Genomic DNA, 24,615 nt, shown 5'->3' on the forward strand with positions numbered 1-24,615 from the left:
CTCTGCCCTGGTTAAGCGAAGCCTGAAAGAGTATTTTGAACACTGGGGCTAGCTCATTGCTTAGTTCTTTGAGTAATCTAGCTGGAATACCATCAGGTCCAGACGCTTTATTTGGTTTGGTGTTGGCTAATAGTTTTTGGATTCCATTTTCTTGTACTACTATATCTTCTATGTTGTCTACTTGGTTGAAATTCAGTAATATATCTTTGTCTCCTGGGGCTGAGAATGCTGATGCAAAGTATTTGTTTAGGATGTTTGCTTTAGTTTCATTATCATTATGTATTATGTTATGTTCATCTTTTAATGGCGCTATGCCTGTTGTTTCCATTTTCTTAGACTTAATGTATGACCATAGGTTTTTGTTGTTATCTTTAGATATTACATTGTTTATGTATTCACTCTGCTGCTGTCTGCTTACTTTTTGGGTTAAGTGTTTAATTTTTATATACTTTTTGTAAACTCTTTCTGCCTTAGTTTCTTTAAATTTTCTATATAGGTTTTCCTTCTGTTTACAAAGCTTCTTTAGTCTATTATTAAACCAGCATTTATTTATTTTGTTTGATGTGTATTTAGTTGGTATATGATTTTCTATAATGCTTTTAAGATGGTTTTTAATGAAATTCCAGAGGTCATCGACTGGTTGGTTAATGTCTTTTTCTAATAAGAATGTTTGTTGAAAGTTTAATGCAGCTTGGTGTAGTTGTGTTAGGTTACATTTATTCCAGAGTACGATTTCTCTTTTGGGTTTTGTATTGGCTACTGCTTTTATCTGACTGTGTATTTTTATGATCTCATGGTCTGATAGACCAGGGATAATACCATAATCAACTACTAATCCAGGTCTGTTGGTTAAGAAGAGATCTAATGTGTTGTTTAATCTAGTTGGCTTTTTAATGATTTGATCTAAACTTAGGTTGTGTAAAGTTTCTACGAAAAGCTCATTTATGTCCTTAAGGTTTTGGTGTTTATCTATGGTTAGTGTTTTCCAATTTATATCAGGTAGGTTGAAATCACCCATAATCCAAAAAAACTGCATTTTTATTTGTCTCTTTAAGTGTAGTAATCTGATTACATAGTTCCTGCATGTATTCTAAACTAGAATTTGGTGGTCTGTAAATGCTGCCTATTATTAGGGATGTTGAGGTGGTATTAATTTTACAAAATGTTGATTCTATATTTTCTGAGTAAGGTAATTTCTTCTGTTATAAGAGTGTTTTTTATTGCTAAAAGAACTCCTCCATGATTATCAGCCCTATCTTTTCTAAAAAGTTCATAATTACTATTGAAAATTTCTGCATTATAAATTTCAGGATGTAGCCAAGTTTCTGTTCCTGCAATTATGTCTGGTTTCTCACATTCTAATAAAATTTCTATGTCTGCTGTTTTGTTCCTAATGCTTTGAAAATTTATTACTAAGGTTTTAAGGTATTTTGGTATTACTTCTTTAGTAGGTTTGTTTAGTGAGGCTGTTGTATTAATTTTAGTAGATTTAGGTTTAACAGGAGTGACATTAGCTTCTATCCAGTCCTTTGGTACTCTGCCCTGGTTAAGCGAAGCCTGAAAGAGTATTTTGAACACTGGGGCTAGTGTCCACTAGGGTTTGTAGAGCATAAAAAAAATTCTCTTTCTAATCATGTTAAATTAACATTTATAGGCATTAAGGTCTATTTTTTTTTACAAAGCTTATATCAACTCACTCTGTCTGTCTGTCTGTCTGGTACAATTTTTTTGTTCACATTTTTTCTCCAACACCCAAGTTCAAGTTAAAATTGTGCACAATTATTTGTTGTACCTATAAAACAAAAATCAATTAAGAAATTAAACCAATAAGTTAATTTTTAGTTAATCTGGAAATTAATAATTATTATTCGATTCGAACAAAGGAAATAAATGCTAATTATTGAGAGATGTGGCTATATAGGTGGAGATATTCCCCTTTTACGATTTGTATACGTTTTTTCTACCACTTCCCATTCTCAGATCAAGCTGAACCCAATAACTAATAAGTTAATTATTGGTCATTAATTAATACTGTTTTATATAGAAAAAAGAGTGAGCTTATTCATGCAGTATTGAGATATATCTCATGGATTTTGTGGTTCTCCACTTTAGATAAGCTTTGTTTCTAAAAAAAATTTTAATTATTTTTTGTTTGGCTTAAAATAGTGGGAACGTCAATGGGCAACCTATAATACTTGTTATATTTGTGATATAAAGAAGAATACGTATAAAAACTTTCTATTTTCTGATTTCATTATTCAGATTTCATCACAGACTTTATTGCTGGACTGCAATTTGTTGGTCTCCTTTAGTCGTATGTCGATTAGAGTCATCTAGTAGAGCACCTTTTAAAGGGAATGTTCTGGTCCTTCTGGATTTGTCATTCCCGTCCAACTATAGCGCAAGTAAAGATAGCATTAGCTTGGAAGAGAGAGAAACCAACCATTTTTCTTTTTTTTCTTCCATAGCTGAGGTCAAAGCTTTTTCGCTGTTCATAGTGCTATCAGTAGTCAGCATCGATGTCCACTGCTTTTCAAGTTCTGCAATAAAACACCTGTCCGAAATGTTAACTTTATTATTAATTATATTAACTCCCTCCTTTTTTGGTCTGTCTGTCTGTCTGTCTGGATTCTTTTACACGTTATTTCTCCCACTACCCATTCTTGGATCAAGTTGAAATTTTGCATAATTATTCATAGCCGAAGACAATATGCCTATAATAACCAATAACAAAATAACCAATTAGTTAACCAATTCGTGATCGATTTAATTAATTAATGTTGCTGTACATAGAAAAGGGAGTGGGGAAGATAAATATTGCATTATTGATAGAAATGGCAGTGTTTATGCGGTGCTTTCCTTTATATAAGCTTTGTTATTTTTTAAAATATTTGTTATATATTTGCTTGCTTTCTTTACAATTGTCTGTCTTCATTCTACAAGTGTATGTTATTTTTTCTTTACAATTGTCTGCTCACTTTCATTGTCTGTGTCTCCTCCTGGCCAAGATTCAACGACATAAATTTTGAGCCTTTTTTTCTTTGACAAAAGTGGTTCCTGGTCTTACAGGAATAGACGTCAGCTCTGGTTGACTTCCCAGTGGCCAGTAAGTTATATTTCTATAATAGTGAAATGCTTATATTATTATAATGGGGTAGATACAATTTTTTTAGATATGGCCTTTGTGGTATCTGCTGTAATATACAGGATTCTACTCCTAGGCTTTAAGGTGTTTGATACAAACCTCATGATAGACAAACTATATAAAAAAAAAAACAACAATACCAATATTTCAAACATATCACAAAAATTAAAATTAAAAGGAAAAATCTTCCAAATGCATTTTAAATAAAACAAATATTTTTTTTTTAAATCTTGAAATAACCAAGCACTTAATACTCTTGCAAATAAATCCTCCTTGACCTGATGTGTAAGCAAGTTGGGTTAATGACCTCAGCACGCCCTCTTTATAGGATTTTTTTTAGTCAGCATCATTGTGCTACTTCCTCAAAAGCCTCTTTCTAGTGCGTCCGGGGCAGACAATTGCCGTCCGTGGCTTTGCCCAGGTCCAGCAGAAGGTTAGCTATTTCTGACAAGAGTGGACGCCTTTATGACGACTGCCATCTCTCATTTCGTCCTCTATAACCTCGCATATATCTTTAATATATTTTAATATTGCCTAGTTCTATGATATCTATATTATTACAACTTTATCAGGCTGCTGATAATCTTGTCTCTTTTATTGACATATTTTGTCTGGCTATATGGAGACTGACGTTTTAATGAAAATGTATGACATTCTCAGTACTCAAATATTTCGTGTTCTGGGTGGCGAATCTTGGCGGGGGTGGGGGGTGGAGCTAACCCTTTGATTTAAACATGGATGCTATATCTTTGTAATTAGATCAGAATTGCTCACAACTCTGAATAGCAAAACTTTGAACTTTGTGCCTTCTACCTGGTCAGGTATGTGTACCTGGTCAAAGTCAAACTTAGCTTTTAGTTATCCGCTGACCAAAAAAAAACATGACTAACCCCCGTTTCACTCATTTGTTTAAAAACAATGTTCAAACCTTCATTCAGAAGTGAAGATTATTAAGTCCTAGTCCAAGCATCCTGCAAGGCGACTGGAGACAGGGTTTGAACTCGGGACGTCGTAACAATAGTCCTCAGCGCATACTTTGTCGCCAGGCAGCCATCCTTACTCTGATAATAAGGATAAACATTAATGCATATGACAGTTAAACTGACACCAAAAGCTTCTCTATGACAACTTAACATGAACTCAACGTCAAATCTCTGCTTCAACTCAGCCGATGTCAACACAAGGAAGTGACGATGATTCAATAATACATAAATAAACAAGGCAAGATCTTCAGAGTACTTGCCTCTCAAGTTTCCCTTTTTTATCAAACGTTGGGAAATATTGATAAAACTAAGTCAACACCACACGGACACACTCATATGCACTCACACACATAGGCCTACCTACATACATACACACACACATACATTCTCACGCATACACCCACTCATACATATATACACCTAAGTACATACACACACACATACATTCTCACGCATACACCCACTCATACATATATACACCTAAGTACATGCACACACACACATTAACTCGACATTTTCATTTCACAAGTTTGCATCAACACTCACTGCTGTAAGTCTCTTGCAAAGTCTAAATATAGTCAGGTCCACAGACTATCCATACTTTAGGAGAAGGGAAAACTGCAATCGGGAAACAGGTGGGCTTAAGTTAAGAGAAGGATAGGGCACAGGGGGTTGGGGGGTTGGGGGAAGTGAAACACAAGTCGAAGTAGCTCTAGTAAACATGATGAGCACTTTGTCTGGCTCACACGCACTCGTTTCCTCTCCCTACCAGTATCTATCTATCTATCTATCTATCTATCTATCTATCTATCTATCTATCTATCTATCTCCTGCCTGTCTGTCTGCATGTCTATCTATCTATCTTGTCTTATCTTTATCTATTCATCCATCTATCCACTCATCTCTCTCTCTCTAAATATATTTATATATGTATATGAGTTATTAACGGAACCTACTTGATGACGCATCCGAGTTTTAAAAATGTGTCAACTTACAGAGATCAAACACTACATCTTGGAGCTATATATCTATAGAACTTTCCGACCAGATTTTTTCTTTTGTTGAATGGCAGAAGCAAGAACAAAATTGAGCTCGCTCCAAACTTCTGCCAGTCGATAAAAGACCACACAATAGTTTCCTTGTGAAAGTAGCATAATTACTTGCTACTAACTTGAGCTCTAGCTACAACGAATCCAATATTTTTGCCTGTTATAGGACCCGCACTATCTTTCTGCTCCTCGACATGCTAGACCACTGGGGCGCCTACTTATCAGTTATCAACATTTCCTTCAATAAACTGACGTTGATTTAATCTTTGACCTCTTCAAACAACGACCTTTGTCTGTTTTTTTCTGTCTGGTGTTGTGCTTTGTAGGAAAGTCCTTGTGATTCTATTTTTGAACAGCTTTCTAAAAACGAATTGATTATTTGACGCAATCATTCATAACAAATCAGTACTAAATAGTTAATGTCAGGGATCACGGCTCAAAGATTTCCATTTATTTAACATTTAAATTTGAAATTCAATCTAATGTATTAAAGAAAAGGTGAACTATTGATTGTATATCATCAGGTTTTGTTCTGTCTATCATTCATTTTCTGTTTTAATACAATCGACACGACACTCCTATTTTTTCGTTCTACATTTTTAAAATAGTTTTTGCAATTTATAAATTTGTTTATTGTGTATTGGTTTATTGTGTAGTTTTAAAACGACTATTGGCTTATTTAATAGACCTAGTTAATGTTAATTGGTATTAGCTTTGGTCAGACGTTTTCACTTTTCACCCAAACGATGCTGTAAGATCCAAAGGAATGACAACTAACAGATACAGTTTTAGAATCAGGAGCGTAGCAGGATCTGCCAGAACGTAGTGTCGCGAAGTCTTCTACATGTTTGGGGTGAGTTACGAGGTAGTGGAGGTTTGTTTCAGAGTTTTCTTATTATAGACTGGTATCGACCTAGGCTAAGGTGAGAACCTTTATTGTTGACCTGCTATTCGTCACTATGTAGTAGACAATGTGCAGTGTGAGAACCCTTGCTGTAGACCAGGTATTGATCACTATGTAGACAATGTGCAGTGTGAGAACCCTTGCTGTAGACCAGGTATTGATCAATATGTAGACAATGTGTAGTGTGAGAACCCTTGCTGTAGACCAGGTATTGATCACTATGTAGACAATGTGTAGTGTGAGAACCCTTGCTGTAGACCAGGTATTGATCACTATGTAGACAATGTGTAGTGTGAGAACCCTTGCTGTAGACCAGGTATTGATCACTATGTAGACAATGTGTAGTGTCAGAACCCTTGCTGTAGACCAGGTATTGATCACTATGTAGACAATGTGTAGTGTGAGAACCCTTGCTGTAGACCAGGTATTGATCACTATCTAGACAGTGAGCATGGAGATCATCCTCCGAAGTCATTGTTTTGTTAGATGATGCACGTACATATATAAATACACATCAAGACGTGTACACGATATACACGCCAGACTTAGCCATGTCCGTATGGTGTCATGTCATGTATCAAAACATTGTGTCATGTCACATATATTCAAATTATTATTATTAAATGGTTGCTCCTCCCCTGCCTACATTTCTGTTTAGGCCTGGCCTACATATGACTTCAGCTTCATTCTGTTTTGGAAAATGGATTTGATTTTGTTCCTCTTTGCTATAAGAGCACGCCTAGCTGCGTTGAAATAGTAACATTATATTAATAAGCAGTAAACTGGTAAACATTTCATGATTAAACATTCCAATACAGCCTCACAGCACAAAAAAAGATTTTTAAAAATGTAGTAGATATTTTCAAAGTGGACAAACAGAGGACGACACATTGTTTACAGAAAAGAAAAATGAAGTCAACTTCCAGGTGATTAACGGCCCGGACACAGGTAAAAGTCTTTTCGGTTGATGCTCTTCCACCCCCCCCCACTCCATCTGACCGCTCTTTTCAGTAGTATAGGAGGGAAATTGGTGACAAAAAATATAATGATGAATGGAGTTGTCCAGAACTTAGGCCTACGTCAAGCAGTCCTCCTTCATACTTTCTTCCCCTTCCACTCCTAGCACTAGATTGACTAGATCAATGTTATTAGTCAATCTGAGGTTAAAGTTAGGTCTAGATCTATGTTATAGTCAATCGAAGGTTAAAGTTAGGTCTAGATCATTGTTATTAGTCGATCTAAGGTTTAAGTTAGGTCTAGATCAATGTTATTAGTCAATCTAAGGTTTAAGTTAGGTCTAGATCATTGTTATTAGTCGATCTAAGGTTTAAGTTAGGTCTAAATCAATGTTATTAGTCAATCTAAGGTTTAAGTTAGGTCTAGATCAATGTTATTAGTCTATCTAAGGTTTAAGTTAGGTCTAGATCAATGTTATTAGTCGATCGAAGGTTAAAGTTAGATCTAGATCAATGTTATTAGTCGATCGAAGGTTAAAGTTAGATCTAGATCAATGTTATTAGTCAATCGAAGGTTAAAGTTAGGTCTAGATCGTTGTTATTAGTCGATCGAAGGTTAAAGTTAGGTCTAGATCAATGTTATTAGTCGATCTAAGGTTTAAGTTAGGTCTAGATCTATGTTATAGTCGATCTAAGGTTTAAGTTAGGTCTAGATCAATGTTATTAGTCAATCTAAGGTTTAAGTTAGGTCTAGATCAATGTTATTAGTCGATCTAAGGTTTAAGTTAGGTCTAGATCAATGTTATTAGTCGATCTAAGGTTTAAGTTAGGTCTAGATCAATGTTATTAGTCAATCTAAGGTTTAAGTTAGGTCTAGATCAATGTTATTAGTCGATCTAAGGTTTAAGTTAGGTCTAGATCAATGTTATTAGTCGATCTAAGGTTTAAGTTAGGTCTAGATCATTGTTATTAGTCGATCTAAGGTTTAAGTTAGGTCTAGATCATTGTTATTAGTCGAACGACTGTTTGGATCTCATTTTTAAAGCGCATGCGCAAATAAACTGTTGTCCTGCACATTAAGGAAGCAGGATTGTAAAAAACAATGACAATAAACAAGATAAATGGTTTAGAAATCTTCTTTTCTAAAGTTGTTATTGTCTTTTCTACATTAATAAAGAGGAATTTCTGTATGGCGTATGCTGGACTGGCACGTCAAACAGTGACCTACTATCAGGCTACATATATATTTATTTTCTGTAGACAGAGGTGCCTAAATGCCAAAATGAAAATGCGTATTCCCAGACCTGGAAATGTGTATTTTGAGGGGCAACTGCGTATTTTCCTAAATATCTAAATATCAAGAAATATACCCAGGAAAGACTAAAATTAAATCATTCAAGCACATAACATACATGAAAGGCAGCTATCCTAAAGTTAACACAGTATAAATTTATATAAGACATTTTATACATTTGTCAAAATATCCTCCGTTGTATTCTTTGTCTTAGACTTTTGTAGACTATGTTCGAATGATAGCGTTCTTGTTACTTGGCGATGTTCTTATGATCCTAATGTCTCTTGTGTACTTCACATTCCATAATAGCCGCAACAGAACATTTAGATGGATCAGTGACATCTAGGTTTATAAAAGTAATTTTGTTTATAGGCAATTTCTTTACAAGGTATCCACCTACTGGAAATATTTTATATCACTCAGATTTTCTTCTTCCAGACCTTTTTTGCAGAGCTAGCTATGAAAGCTTTGGCATCCTCTACAATCACTAATAAAATATTTATTTTTCGGGCAGATAATCCTAATTAGTCATTGAACTTGTTTCTAATATAAAAAAGTTTTGCTATTGAGTCTGCCTTAAATGCCCCTGATTTCATATTTTGAACTTAGGCCTTCATAAGTAATGGAACCTAACTAGTCGCTAGTGACTATAACAGTAGCTACCACAAAGATATATTCTGCAAGTTATGAAACATCAGTTTGATTCCCTTTATAATAATAATAATAATAATCTTTATTATCCGTAAGGAAATTTGTCTTACAATTTGTGCAATAAACATTATAACTATAAGAAACCAAAGTGTACATTCACACCAGACTCACTCATAATTTACATGTGACAAAGTTTATACCAGATTGTTCTTATTTAATGATTTGCTCTTCTACTAGAGTGGAATCTAAACCTATATCTAGCCAGTAGTCTAAATCTATGTCTATTACACACCTGGTCATATCTAGAGATAGAATGTAGACTAGAATTAGATTTAAATCTAGAATCTAGATTTAGATATAAATCTAGAACTATATTTATATTGCACAATTAGATCTAGATCTCAATTCTAAATCTAGATGTACGTACATTCTAGTATAGGTGCCTGACATCTCTCTGGTTCTAGATCTAGTCTAGAGGAATTAGAACTAATCAATCAATTAATCCCCAATTAGTTTGAAGACTTCATATAGGCTGACACCTTGAAAGGAACTCCACTTTATCTAGATCATTAAGATCTAGACCTAGTAAATATTTAAATCTTAAATATTTTAATCTTCGCGCGAAAAAAAAAGCGATACTAGATCTATCTCGTGGTAGATCTAATAGGAATAGTCCATTTCCAGGCATTGACGCACTGATCTATATATATATATATATATATAATTATAAAAAAACTACTTGTTTTGTTTTTTTAATTAAATTTTTTTTCTGCTTTCGATGGGGAAATGCGTATTTTCAGATGATAAACCGTACTTGCGTATTTTCGAGTCCATTTGCATACAAAATACGCAAGATGCGTACTTGTAGGCAACTCTGTACACCATAGTGTTTATTCATTGCTTGAGTTTAGTTTTCACATAATTAAGATATTTTTTCCACCTCTGCTTAATCACCTCGGAGATTTTTTACTCTACATTCTACATGAACCTTAAAGGAAATCCTCTGTTGAGACTCAGGGGTGGTGACCAGCATAAATCGTCAGTCTGATCACCTGGATTTCACTCCGCGCCATGATCAGTAGAGCTGTTGCCTGGTCTTATGATTGTTGACTTCGAGCCTTCTATGTTCACCTAGCTCCTACTCGTCAAATGTACCGGTATTTTGATCCCGATAAAACTCATACAACTATAAGCATACAGAATTATAGCTTTGAAACAAAAAGTGTAAAAAGCAAAATATAACAAAATTAAAACAAAAAAAACAAAAAAACCCTTATCTATTGAAAAGAACTTCTCACTTATAACTATTTATCTCACTATAGTAAAAGTTATTTCCCTTATTCTATATCAAACAAAATAATTAATTACCAACAATTAATTGATAAATTGTTTTTTTTTAATTGATTCATGTATTGTTAGGTACAATAAATAATTGTTTCAAGTTTCAACTTGATCCGAAAATTGTTGTAGGAGAAAAAACGTATCAAAACCCTCAGGCCTACTTATTTAGTCGTATCTGTAAATACTGTAGGATTAAGTTCCCTTGTTGGTATCAATGAAACTACTAAATTCCCAGTAATGAAATGATCAATTAGTTAATGTCTTGCACTCGTAGACACGACCCTTCCACTTGTTTCTCAGAGACCTTCCTGACCAGACAAGCCAGACAGAGCATCTACACCGCTGGCTCGTCCACTGGTGACAATCCCTTTTATAACTATAGGCCAATTGAAGCAGGCTCTAGCCCAAGACAATCTGTTTCTCCTTTCAACTATCCCTCCTATCAGAGTTATAACATTATTGTTATTATTATCCACTAGGACACTTTGTTTGAGTGTAAAACGGAATAGGAGCATTGTTTTCTACCTTATAAAAATATCCAGGGTCTGTGAAGGAATATAGAGGAAATATTTTCTTGATAAACTCACTGTAAATTAATCTTTTGTTGTTGTTGGTAAAACAAACTTTTAGTGTTGATATTTCACACAAATATTTACCTCTCAAGTTCTCCACTGAAAATGGATTTAATGATTCAGTTAAAAATAAAAATGGCTGCCTCAAATCAGATGATCGTTTGACAAGGGAAACAATTAACTATTAACCTAGAAAAAAAAAGAAATTTAGTGATTAAAGCCCTTGGTCATATGATAAGTGGAATATATATATACATAGCCAGGATTTTTTTTTCGGGGGGGGGGGACCCCCCGCGGAAAGAAATTATATATATGTGTGTGTGTTTAACATAATTAATCTTTATTAAATTCTGACCCTTTCTGAAGACGCTTATTGTGCCCTAGAATAAGTTCTTCCTGGAATTAGTGGAAAACTTGCATACTTCCCACCCTTGCTAGCAAGGGGGTCTGGGGGAGCTCGCAGCGCTCCCCCAGCGCGGGACGAAGCCAAGCCGCCGAGCACTATTTCTGGTATTGAAAGCCAACAAAATGCATATTCTGAGGTATCTACAGTGCATTATCTTGCTATTAAAAAGTTTTATTTCAAAGACCCAATGTGCTATTCAAACTGACTTAGACCCTCTCGCGCCGTTCGGCGCATTTTCCGGCAAGCTGTTTCCGCAACTCTTATTATGCGTAATTCATTTTGTCGGAGAACATGTCCCGCAAAACTTCATGCGACACTCTGTCACAACCTTACTAAGGGTTCGACTCCCATATGATTTCTTTGATTTAGACCCGAACTCTATAACTGACTCCTAAAATCTGTCTTAGCCATCTTTGTTGAGCCACATTTAGTGTTTTTCAATTTCGGCAGATGACTATTCACACTTTATTAATGGAGCCCAGCCACTGGTAGAAATTTGTAACCTCTCTTGACTACGCTCTTGGAATTACATGCCTGTATTTCGCTTTAGATTTTATATCGAAAAGGAAAGTTTTATCGTCAAAATCATCTATTGAGGGGTTTTAAACTAAAAAAATCTCTGGATTTTTTATTTTTTTAAAAAATCCAAACCCCATTTAGCTACGGTCATAGAATTTGGTGACTATAGTTTGCTTGAAAATAATATTGAAGAGAGAGATTTTCAACTCAAAACTCTCTGAAGGGGTTTTAAATGTTTAAAAAAGCCATCTGGAGGAGGGGGAATTAAACTCAAAACCCCTCATTAGCTTAGTTACGCACAAAGAATTTTAGTGTCTAATTTGCTTTTTTTTATATTGAAGAGGTATTTTTTAGCATCAAAACCCTCTGAAGGGGGATTTAAACTCAAACCACCCTATGGCTACGCTCATAACATGTTGAGTGCGTAATTTGCACTCAAAACCCCTCATTAGCTTAGCTAGGCTCATAGATTTTACAGTGTGTAATTTGCTTTTTTTTATATTGAAGAGATATTTTTTAGCATCAAAACCCTCTGAAGGGGGATTTAAACTCTAACCCCCCTTTGGCTACGCTCATAACATTTTGATTGCGTAATTTGCTTTTTTTTTTTAATATTGAAGAAGTATTTTTCAGCTTCAAACCCCGCTGGCAGGGCATTTTAAACTCAAAATCCCTTTGGCTACGCTCATAGATTTTACAGTGTGTAATTTGCTTTTTTATTTATATTGAAGAGTTACTTTTTAGCTTCAAACCCCAACTGGAGGGGGTGGGGGTTAAACTCAAAACCCCTTTGGCTACTCTCATAGAATCTTGAGTGTGTAATTTGCTTTTTTTTATATTGAGAGGGGGTTTATCGTATTTTTTGGAGGCGGTTTTAAAGTCAAAATCTTCCTTACCTGTTTTCTTGGAATTTGGGGATTGTCGTTAGCATTTTTTTTAGTTTTGATTTAACTGCAAAACCCCTGGAAGGGGGTTTTAAACTCAAAACCCCTGGTAGGGGGTTTTAAACTCAAAACCCCTGGTAGGGGGTTTTAAACTCAAAACCCCCTGGTAGAGGGATTTTTATCTCAAAACCCCCTGATAGTTTTTTTCTTGACTCAAAACCCTCTGGTAGGGGTTTTAAACTCAAAACCACTCAAAACCCCCTGGTAGAGGGTTTTCAACTCAAACCGCCCTCGGCTGTGCTGTGGTAAGTGATGATTTAGTATTAAAATTTCACCTAAAATAAACAAAATGAAAGCAAAAAATCAGTCACTGAATTCCGTTCCCCCCCCCCCCCCCATGATATATATATATATCATATAAAGCACAAATGAGCAATAATTCAGTATCAGAATACGCGTCCTGAATAGTTTCCCTTTAATAAGATTCTCATTGCCTGTCAGCGTGCAGTATTGCCTCAGCCCTGCCATAGCACCAGAAAACTCCTCAGTGGACACTGCAGGACTATGTCCATTTTGTTCCTCTTTAACAACGCTCGACACTGGCAGTGACAGAGAATGAAAATGAGTTTATTTCGTTAAGAATAATAAAATATTAATTCATAAAAATAATAAAAGAACCCTGGAAAGGAAAGCATTTTTATATTTATCTATTTCTCCGTCTGTCTACCTTTCGTCCGTCTGTTTGTGTGTCAAGTTTTTCATCCATCAGTCTTTCTGTCTAATGTTCATGAGATTCTTTAGTAATTCTGGCCAACATCGGACTTTGTTTTAAACCATCTCACTATTTGGCTTGGTGAAACTTTGTTAGCACAGCTTTTGGTCACTTGGTGAAACTTTGTTAGCACAGCTTTTGGTCACTTGGTGAAACTTTGTTAGCACAGCTTTTGGTCACTTGGTGAAACTTTGTTAGCACAGCTTTTGGTCACTTGGTGAAACTTTGTTAGCACACCTTTTGGTCACTTGGTGAGCATGGAAGATGACGATCCCCCAAGGGAATATAATCTTAACTTATTTGGATCGCAGCATGGTCTCCCTTACTTTTGCAGAGACAATACAATTCCATTACCGTTCAAAGCTTACCAGAATAGATATTAATGGCTATGGTTTGAGCGTATCCATGACATCCATTCTCGTTAAGACTGTACAATAACATTGGGTCTAAAGATCAATAAAACAATCAATCACCTCTTAATAGAATATAAAATGGAATATAATTAAAAAAAATAATATTGTTATTTCAAAGGTCAATAGTATTTTGATTTATCAAATTTGGCGTGTAGGAGGGGGAAGAGGGAGTGATGTAAGTACATTTTGGCTTGGTCCCTCACTCAGAGGCTAAGTCAAATTGTTTGTTTCGGATGTTCCTTCAGAGTTGAAGATAATTTACTTTCTAGTCCAAATCTCCCACAGGACGATGGGGGATGGGAGCGGGCCTGGTTTGAACCCGGGACCATCGATAAGTCCGAACGACATATTAGGGGTATATTAGGGATATTCTATATCAAACAAAATAATTAATTACCAATAATTAATTTGAATAATGGTAATTTTGTAAAAATTTATATAAGTTTTGTTAGTTACGGTGAGTAATTGTTTAGAGCTTCAAGTTTATCCGAGAAGGCTTTGGATATAAATATTTAGCTATATCTGTGAATAAGCTGAAAGATTAATTGTCGATATCAAACAAAATAATTATTTACCAGTAATTAATTGACTAATAGGTTATTTTTTTATTGGTTCATGTCTTATGTATGCCAATGAATAATTGTTTAAAGCGTCAACTTGATCCTAGAAATAACGTGTACAAACCAGACAGACAAACAGACAGAGCGAGTTGATATAAGCTTTGTAAAAAAAAAAATCACCGTTATAACATTGAAATCATTCTTCCTCAATTTTCTTCTTTGTTGATGTAATGTGTTTGTTTGTCCGCTTGTGTGTGTGCGTGTGTATGTTCTCTGACATTCACTATTATAATAAATATATGGAACAAACTACGTGGCTGTTCACATTTTTGAAGATTTGTCAGGGACACAATTATGTTACTACGGAAGTATGGCGTCTGGTGTTTCTAGGTGCTTCTAGTGTAAAAGTGTCATAATATGGAATGGTAAGCCCTATAGTATTTATTATCAACAAACTAAATTGTAAAACATATTTTAAAGTAACAAAGCTTATATAAGGGTAAGAACGGTGTCATATTGCAAGATTTATATCCCTTTTCTATATAAAAATTATTAATTTCCACTAATTTATTAATTACTAATTGGCTTTTTAAAAAAAATCGATTCATGTGTTATAATCGATAATGAATAATTGTTAAAGTTTCAACTTGATCTGATACCGGCAAGTGGGAGACGAGTACACGATTTGTGCCAGACAGACAACACGGTGAGTTGATAGAAGCTTGAAACAAACAGTAGCCATTTGAAACTTTCGTAAGTGTAGGAAGTCTACCGGAACAACTTTTATGTTTCCAATGGAATATCAACTTCTGATGAAAAGATATTACAGAATAAGAAAGAAAGAATTAGGATTTATCTTATCTTATAAAATACAGACGTTACTTCAAAAGACAGAGACAGAGAGACAGAGACAGAGAGACAGAGACAAAGAGACAGAGACAGAGATACAGAGACAGAGACACAGAGAGACAGAGAGAGAGAGACAGAGACAGACAGAGACAGAGACAGAGAGACAGAGAGAGACAGAGACAGAGACAGAGACAGAGACAGTACTCACTCAACGACATCCATATCAAAGAGCATTGGTTTAGAAAAAAGTTTTTTGTTATGGTTATGTGATGTTGCTTGTTCAGGCTGTCTTGAGGTCAACTATGGATGACTGTTGAATTTCAACCAATTACTCTGCAAGCGTTTGGGTATTATTGTTCGGGTGTATTCCGTGTAGTTGATCAACAATCCAGACAAAACGAGACACATCGGTTTTAACTAGTAAAGAGATGTAGTCAACGCTGATGAACAACTTCACATATATTTATTCTAAGAAAAGGCCACAGTAAACGTCTCTGTCACTAAACACGTCGTTACCCTAGAGGATTATATCGCTAACTGATTTTCCGGTCTCTAACCCAACATATCCCAAATGTCACTAGTCCCGTTCAATATGCGTCTTCTATGGTGCGTCGCTAAATAACTAAACTATAAATAAGGTGTCTAACAGTTATTACTTCATCAGAACGACTGATAAGTCTTTCTGTGTCATGAACATTGGATGAAAAAAAGTAATGACAACACAGGAAATCACAAGCATACCCTCTAAGACACAGACACACACAGGCACACACAGACACACATGCTACGGAAGGGAAATGCGTGTGTAAGAACTAGAGGTGCAGACAAAAACCTAACATAAAACCAAAAGTAAAATCTAATTTAAAATGACATAACAGAGAACGTGAGTCGACAGTAACTTAATGGGAAGTTCATCCGTACAAACTGTTTCAATGTCCAGGTTATTGGCATTCCTGGGCACTTGTTGTCAACGAGTTTGTAGCTTTTATACAAATAACAAACGTCTTTGACCCAGTGATAGCATTCACTGTTGTACTTCCACATTGCGTAGGTTTTGAAGGCGTTAACTTGATCTAGAAATGAATCTACTCAGTCTAAAAGGGAATATTGAATTAATGAGACCCATATGTGCAGTCTAGGATGCCTTGCATGTAGTCACACACACACACACACACCAGAAGTAAATAGTTCAAGTATTTTATTCCCTTCCCCACTCCCTGTAACTATTTTTCAAGTGGTGTAATAAACATGCACAGAAAGTTCCTTGACCTTGACAGAAGCTCGTGGCATAACCTCAGCATCTGGGATACCTAGACTTACCATTGACCTGAATATTTGATAGTTGATTTATCTCTCCCCCAGTTCTTTATCTGTTCTCTCTTTCCAGTAAATATATTTTGAGAGAGGATTAGTCTACATTCTATTTATGTATTTTTTTTATAGACTTCGAGAAAATAGTTCTATAACGTCTCTTGGGTTTTTCCATTCATCCATCCATCCACTTTTCTAGGTTCTTTTTTTTTTACACTCCATCTTTTCCCTCTCTTTCTTTTATCTTTTCACTCTCTTTCTTTCTCTTTTCACTCTCTTTCTCTATCTTTTCAATATCTTTCTTTATCTTTTCAATATCTTTCTTTCTCTTTTCAATATCTTTCTTTCTCTTTTCAATATCTTTCTTTATCTTTTCAATATCTTTCTCTATCTTTTCAATATCTTTCTTTATCTTTTCAATATCTTTCTTTATCTTTTCAATATCTTTCTTTCTCTTTTCAATATCTTTCTTTCTCTTTTCACTCTCTTTCTTTCTCTTTTCCCTCTCTTTCTTTCTCTTTTCCCTCTCTTTCTTTCTCTTTTCCCTCTCTTTCTTTCTCTTTTCACTCTCTTTCTTTATCTTTTCACTCTCTTTCTTTCTCTTTTCCCTCTCTTTCTTTCTCTTTTCACTCTCTTTCTTTATCTTTTCACTCTCTTTCTTTCTCTTTTCACTCTCTTTCTTTCTCTTTTCACTCTCTTTCTTTCTCTTTTCACTCTCTTTCTTTATCTTTTCACTCGCTTTCTTTATCTTTTCACTCTCTTTCTTTATCTTTTCACTCTCTTTCTTTATCTTTCACTCTCTTTCTTTATCTTTTCACTCTCTTTCTTTATCTTTTCCCTCTCTTTCTTTATCTTTTCCCTCTCTTTCTTTCTCTTTTCACTCTCTTTCTTTATCTTTTCCCTCTCTTTCTTTATCTTTTCACTCTCTTTCTTTCTCTTTTCCCTCTCTTTCTTTCTCTTTTCCCTCTCTTTCTTTCTCTTTTCACTCTCTTTCTTTATCTTTTCACTCTCTTTCTTTATCTTTTCATCTCTTTCTTTCTCTTTTCACTCTCTTTCTTTATCTTTTCACTCTTTTTCTTTATCTTTTCACTCTCTTTCTTTATCTTTTCACTCTCTTTCTTTATCTTTTCACTCTCTTTCTTTATCTTTTCACTCTCTTTCTTTATCTTTTCACTCTCTTTCTTTCTCTTTTCACTCTCTTTCTTTATCTTTCACTCTCTTTCTTTATCTTTCACTCTCTTTCTTTATCTTTTCACTCTCTTTCTTTATCTTTTCACTCTCTTTCTTTCTCTTTTCACTCTCTTTCTTTATCTTTTCACTCTCTTTCTTTCTCTTTTCCCTCTCTTTCTTTCTCTTTTCACTCTCTTTCTTTATCTTTTCACTCTCTTTCTTTATCTTTTCACTCTCTTTCTTTATCTTTTCACTCTCTTTCTTTCTCTTTTCACTCTCTTTCTTTATCTTTCACTCTCTTTCTTTTTTTCATCTCTTTCTTTATCTTTTCACTCTCTTTCTTTCTCTTTTCACTCTCTTTCTTTCTCTTTTCACTCTCTTTCTTTCTCTTTTCACTCTCTTTCTTTATCTTTTCACTCTCTTTCTTTATCTTTTCACTCTCTTTCTTTCTCTTTTCACTCTCTTTCTTTATCTTTTCACTCTCTTTCTTTCTCTTTCACTCTCTTTCTTTTTTTCATCTCTTTCTTTCTCTTTTCCATTTCTTTCTCCTTTTTTCTCCCTCCTTCCAGCCTCCCTTTCCAATTCTCTGTTTTCCCTCTCTCCCTCGTTTTTTTCTTCCTCTCTCCCACTCTTTCTCTTTCTTGAGTGGTTAGTCTTGCTTTCTTATCTTTGTTTTCCTTCTGGTTCTTAAAGCATAAAGGGTCATTTTGAATCAATAAGCTACGAGGATAGACATACAGCTGGCAGACAACGTGTACATCTGTATGTTCAGATCCCTGGAGTTCTATTACATTTACTCAAAGTTCTATTACCATTACTCAAAGTTCTATTACATTTACTCAAAGTTCTATTACATTTACTCAAAGTTCTATTACTTTTACTCAAAATTCTATTACATTTACTCAGTTCTGTTACATTTACTCAAAGTTCTATTACCTTTACTCAAAATTCTATTACATTTACTCAGTTCTGTTACATTTACTCAAAGTTCTATTACATTTACTCAAAGAACTAGTTCCATTTCTTCAAGCACTTCCTATAAAGATGGCTGCTGTGAATCCACCCTTTGAACTGTGACACTCCTGACAGTGTAGTTCTACTACGTTAGATTAGCTTCATTAAACACTCAGTTTACGTGGTTGACTTTCTAGACTGGGTTTCAAAATGAGTTTTTATATCCTATCAGACCCTCAACACTTATACAAGCAGGCAGGCAGGCACTCACACCTACCCACACACCCACTGTCGTCTAAACTCACCTTAACAAAAGATTTGAAATAAAATACTATGTATCACTTTTGACAGACTGAATGTTTCGTCTTAAAAAAAAAGAACAACGAATTTTGGCTCTGGATCTATCTACTGTTTTTTTTTTAAAGTACGGTAAAACAGATAAAATGACTTTGGTTTCATCCAATATCAACATGAATAAAAAAATAATTTATTCTTGTGTCAATTTACTAACAAAATATTGCTGTCCTCAAAAAGTTCTTTAAAAAACGCGGCTATTTTAAATACACTTCAGTTAAATCTCGATTTCAAAATTCCTATTTACCATCGGGATTCGAATAGAAGCCCATCTGTATTTTGTTTGCGTTTATTTTCATTATGGCTTAGACGAATACGTTCTATGCTCCGTTAAAATGATTTTTTGAGAATCAGCATCCAATGGGATTGAATGCTGTGGCTCTGACTTGTCAGCTGGAGATTCCAACTACCTCTCACCTGTTTCAATGCTTTAACACCCACGTAGCACTGACTTGATCCAGCACTCTTACTTGGTAGTCAGCCTTTTTTTTATTTTTATATCTTCCCACTTGTACCAAGCACTCAAAGGTAGCTGCTTCAGGTTTTAGTGGAAGGCTCGCGCGCTGAGCCCACGTGCATGCGCGTGCACCAAGTATCACTCCCATTCATTACGGTGCCGTACAAAATTTCTCCCCAAGAAAAAAACAACAACAACCGCAAACTGTGGCATTCTTCGACGTAAAGTATCAGGGGAGCGGTAATAGCCAGAGTTTGAACAACTTTCAACTCTGTTATGTACACGCAAATAGCTTTTTTTTTTGTGTGTTTGTTGTGAAGTTTCAAAATGTGTATTCTTCAGGAAAGAAAGTTTACTTTGAGTTAATATTACAGTTTTATTAAACGGATTAAGTTGTTGTTTTTCACAACGAATTCTTGGATTAACGAGCGTACGTGTGTAGGTCAGATAATTCACTTGTTGACTCAATTGGTTTGTAAGATTACAATATATTCTACATTCTAAAAATGTTTTGAGACAAAAGTTTAAATTACAAATTCAGGTAGCATTTCTTTCTTCGCATCCTCCTCTTGCTCCGTCCTACAATCAATATTGTGCTTAGGCATAGGCAAACTAGGCAACCGCCTGGGGCCTCCAAATGTCGTGGACCTCACACAGGACTAAACACAAAATTTGAGAAAAAATTTCGAAACTTGGATCACATGTCCAACAAAGTAGATCACTGAGACTGTCTGTTTATCTAACTGTCTCTACTAGGACTCTCTGTTTGTCTAACTGTGTCTTTACTGAGACTCTCTGTTTGTCTGTGTCTCTACTGAGACTCAATGTTTGTCTAACTCTGTCTCTACTGAGACTGTCTGTTTGTCTAACTCTTTCTCTACTGAGACTGTCTGTTTGTCTAACTCTGTCTTTACTGAGACTGTCTGTTTGTCTAACTCTGTCTTTACTGAGACTGTCTGTTTGTCTAACTCTGTCTCTACTGAGACTGTCTGTTTGTCTAACTCTGTCTTTACTGAGACTCTCTGTTTGTCTAACTCTGTCTCTACTAGGACTCTATGTTTGTCTAACTCTGTCTCTACAAGGACTCTATGTTTGTCTAACTCTGTCTCTACTAGGACTCTATGTTTGTCTAACTCTGTCTCTACTGAGACTCTATGTTTGTCTAACTCTGTCTCTACTAGGACTCTATGTTTGCTAGTCTAACTCGTCTCTACTATGACTCTATGTTTGCTAGTCTAACTCGTCTCTACTAGGACTCTTTGTTTGCTAGTCTAACTCGTCTCTACTAGGACTCTTTGTTTGCTAGTCTAACTCGTCTCTACTAGGACTCTTTGTTTGCTAGTCTAACTCGTCTCTACTAGGACTCTATGTTTGCTAGTCTAACTCGTCTCTACTAGGACTCTATGTTTGCTAGTCTAACTCGTCTCTACTAGGACTCTTTGTTTGCTAGTCTAACTCGTCTCTACTAGGACTCTTTGTTTGCTAGTCTAACTCGTCTCTACTAGGACTCTATGTTTGCTAGTCTAACTCGTCTCTACTAGGACTCTATGTTTGCTAGTCTAACTCGTCTCTACTAGGACTCTTTGTTTGCTAGTCTAACTCGTCTCTACTATGACTCTATGTTTGCTAGTCTAACTCGTCTCTACTAGGACTCTTTGTTTGCTAGTCTAACTCGTCTCTACTAGGACTCTATGTTTGCTAGTCTAACTCGTCTCTACTAGGACTCTTTGTTTGCTAGTCTAACTCGTCTCTACTATGACTCTATGTTTGCTAGTCTAACTCGTCTCTACTAGGACTCTTTGTTTGCTAGTCTAACTCGTCTCTACTAGGACTCTTTGTTTGCTAGTCTAACTCGTCTCTACTATGACTCTATGTTTGCTAGTCTAACTCGTCTCTACTAGGACTCTTTGTTTGCTAGTCTAACTCGTCTCTACTATGACTCTATGTTTGCTAGTCTAACTCGTCTCTACTAGGACTCTTTGTTTGCTAGTCTAACTCGTCTCTACTAGGACTCTTTGTTTGCTAGTCTAACTCGTCTCTACTATGACTCTATGTTTGCTAGTCTAACTCGTCTCTACTAGGACTCTTTGTTTGCTAGTCTAACTCGTCTCTACTAGGACTCTTTGTTTGCTAGTCTAACTCGTCTCTACTATGACTCTATGTTTGCTAGTCTAACTCGTCTCTACTAGGACTCTTTGTTTGCTAGTCTAACTCGTCTCTACTAGGACTCTTTGTTTGCTAGTCTAACTCGTCTCTACTAGGACTCTTTGTTTGCTAGTCTAACTCGTCTCTACTAGGACTCTTTGTTTGCTAGTCTAACTCGTCTCTACTAGGACTCTTTGTTTGCTAGTCTAACTCGTCTCTACTACGGAAATTACGACAGGGCCTATATGAATTTCAGTTATTTCAGCTATTGGTCGTTATAGACGGCAAGGTTTTTGAAAAGTTGCGTAATTTTATTTTTTCGCTGTTTTTTTTAAATTTCATTTGGGGCCACCACCAATTTCACTTCGCTTAGAGCCTCCAAATATCCAAGACCGGCCTTGGTCTTTCCACAATATATGTAAGACCTCTGTAAGATCTTTAAAAACTGTAAGATCTCTGCTGAACTCCAACAGACCTTAAAAAAATCCACGTGTTTATCAAACCTTTTCCTAAACGGAACACTTCGCACATTCGAGTATTTAGTGGAACAATTTGCTTATTTTTTTTAGTGAGATTAATTCGCATGGTAGTCTACTAGTTAATTATTCCAGTAGTTTGTTGAACACCTATCCAGACCTCGCAGAACACTAGGGTTCCGCGCATGGGCGTAGCCAGGATTTTTTTTCGGGGAGGGTTTTGGGGGGGGGAATTCCCCATCCCGACCCCCCCCCCCCCGCGGAAAAAAAATTATATATATATATATGTGTGTGTGTGTGTACATGATTAATCTTTATTACATTCTGACCCTTTCGGAAGACGTTTATTGTTTATTGTAGACTCCCCACCCTTGCTAGCAAGGGAGTCTGGGGGAGTTCGCAGCCCTCCCCCAGCGCGGGGCAAAGCCCCGCCGCCGAGCACTATTTTTGGTATTGAAAGCCAACAAAATGCATATTCTGAGGTATCTACAGTGCATTATCTTGCTAGTAAAAAATTTTATTTCAAAAACCTAATGTGCTATTCTCACTGACTTAGAGCCTCTCGCGCCGTTCGGCGCATTTTCCGGCAAGCTGTTTCCGCAACTCTTATTTTGCGTAATTCATTTTGTGTGAGAACATGTCCCGCAAAACCTCATGCGACGCTCTGTCACAACCTTACTAAGGATTCGACTCCCAGTTCGGCATATGATTTCTTTGATTTAGACCCGATCTCTATGACTGACTCCTAAAATCTGTCTTAGCCATCTTTGTTGAGACTATTCACACTTTATTAATGGAGCCCAAGCCACTGTAGAAATTTATAACCTTTCTTGACTACGCTCTTGGAATTACATGCCTGTATTTCGCTTTAGATTTTATATCGAAAAGGAAAGTTTTTTCGTCAAATCATCTGTTGAGGGGTTTTAAACTAAGAAATCTCTGGAGTTTTTTTGTTTTGTTTTTAATTCAAAACCCCATTTAGCTACGATCTTAGAATTTGGTGACTGTAGTTTGCTTTAAAATAATATTGAAGAGAGAGGTTTTCAACTCTAAACGCTCTGTATGGGAATTTTAAACTCAAAACCATCTGGAGGGGTTTTAAACCCCAACTGGAGGGGGTGGGGGGTTTAAACTCAAAACCCCTTTGGCTACGCTCATAGAATTTTGAGTGTGTAATTTGCTTTTTTAATATTGAAGATGGGGTTTATCGTAAATTTTGTAGGGGGTTTTTAAACTCAAAGCCCCCTGGTAGAGGGATTTGTATCTCAAAACCCCCTGATAGGGTTTTTAAAATCTCAAAACCCCCTGGTAGGGGGATTTAAACTCAAAACCCCCTGGTAGAGGGTTTTTAACTCAAAACTGCATCGGCTGTGCTGTGGTAAGTGATGATTTAGTATTAAAATCTCACATAAAATAAACAAATGAAAGCAAAAATCAGTCACTTAATTCCGTCTCCCCCCCCCCTGAGGGGGGAGGGATTTCATTTCGGGGGGGGGGGTTGAACCCCAAGAACCCCCCCCCCCTGGCTACGCCCATGGTTCCGCGGAACACATTTTTGAGAAACACTGTTGTAACAAAATTGTTAGGACTTATTTAAGATCACTAGAAACTTTTTGTAAAATCTCTATAAGCCCACTATATGTTCTCTGTAAAGTATCTTTAAAAAAAAACGTCTATAAGATCTATAAAATCTCTAAATGACTCTATATGATTATATTATCACTTTACAATCTCACTATAAAATCTCTATATAAGATCTCTGTAAAATCTCTATAAAACCTCCTTCGGATATTTGTAAAATATCTATAAAAACTCTTTATAAGAGCTCTTCACACCTGTGTAAAATCTATGGAAAGTCTCCTAAGACACCAGGTGGGTAATTTTTTTTTTACTTTTGGCATCTTTCTCTGCCACTCGAGCGCGCTCCTTATCAATCAGTGGGCACTATTTGCAGAGTGTTGTTTGTAAATTGTTCTTCTTGCGCATTGGGAAATAGTTCAAAGCAGTCTTTGTTGTTTGACACTAGATCAAGATTAACTCACATGCACGCCAATGTTCAAGTGGTCTAAATAGTAGAGCTCACGGCTTATGAACTGAATATCTCGGGTTCGAGTTCAGATGAAGACTTTATTCAAAAAGTTCGAACGCCCTTGAGAGAGCCAAGCTCAAATTGCTACCAGACCTTAGATATAATGAGTCGTTGTGCTGCCCTCTTCACACTTTCGTTATTATTTTTTATTTCTAACAAATTCATTTGATATTTACGTCACATGCTCATAAAGAGTAATTATTATCAACATTCTTTTGACAAATCAATCGAATGTTGTTGAACTGAAACTAAACAATGGAGTCTTTGTTCAACCTTTGAAAATCAGCTCTCCGGAAATGGCCAAAAGAAACCTTTCCACGTACCTGTTCACAGATATGCCTTCCTTCCAAAAAAAAAAAAA

The 24,615-nt window shown here is 35.8% G+C and overlaps 1 protein-coding gene across 6 annotated transcripts in view; it reads left to right on the forward strand.

The window, feature by feature from the left end:
* Positions 1-24,615, forward strand: part of LOC106065352 (cGMP-dependent protein kinase 1-like) — a 206,452-nt gene that overhangs the window by 56,637 nt on the left and 125,200 nt on the right. Inside the window, exon 1 of one of the 6 annotated variants that reach the window (XM_056019960.1) lies at positions 19,753-20,015. The exons of 4 other annotated variants lie outside the window; for them this stretch is intronic. The gene's annotated coding sequence lies outside the window, so the exon portion shown is untranslated. Of the gene's footprint in view, positions 1-19,752; positions 20,016-24,615 lie in introns of those variants that run through there. One more of the 6 variants, XM_056019961.1, reaches the window with a different exon arrangement.

This window comes from Biomphalaria glabrata, chromosome 2 (assembly GCF_947242115.1).
Source record: "Biomphalaria glabrata chromosome 2, xgBioGlab47.1, whole genome shotgun sequence".
Taxonomy (NCBI): Eukaryota; Metazoa; Mollusca; class Gastropoda; family Planorbidae; genus Biomphalaria; species Biomphalaria glabrata.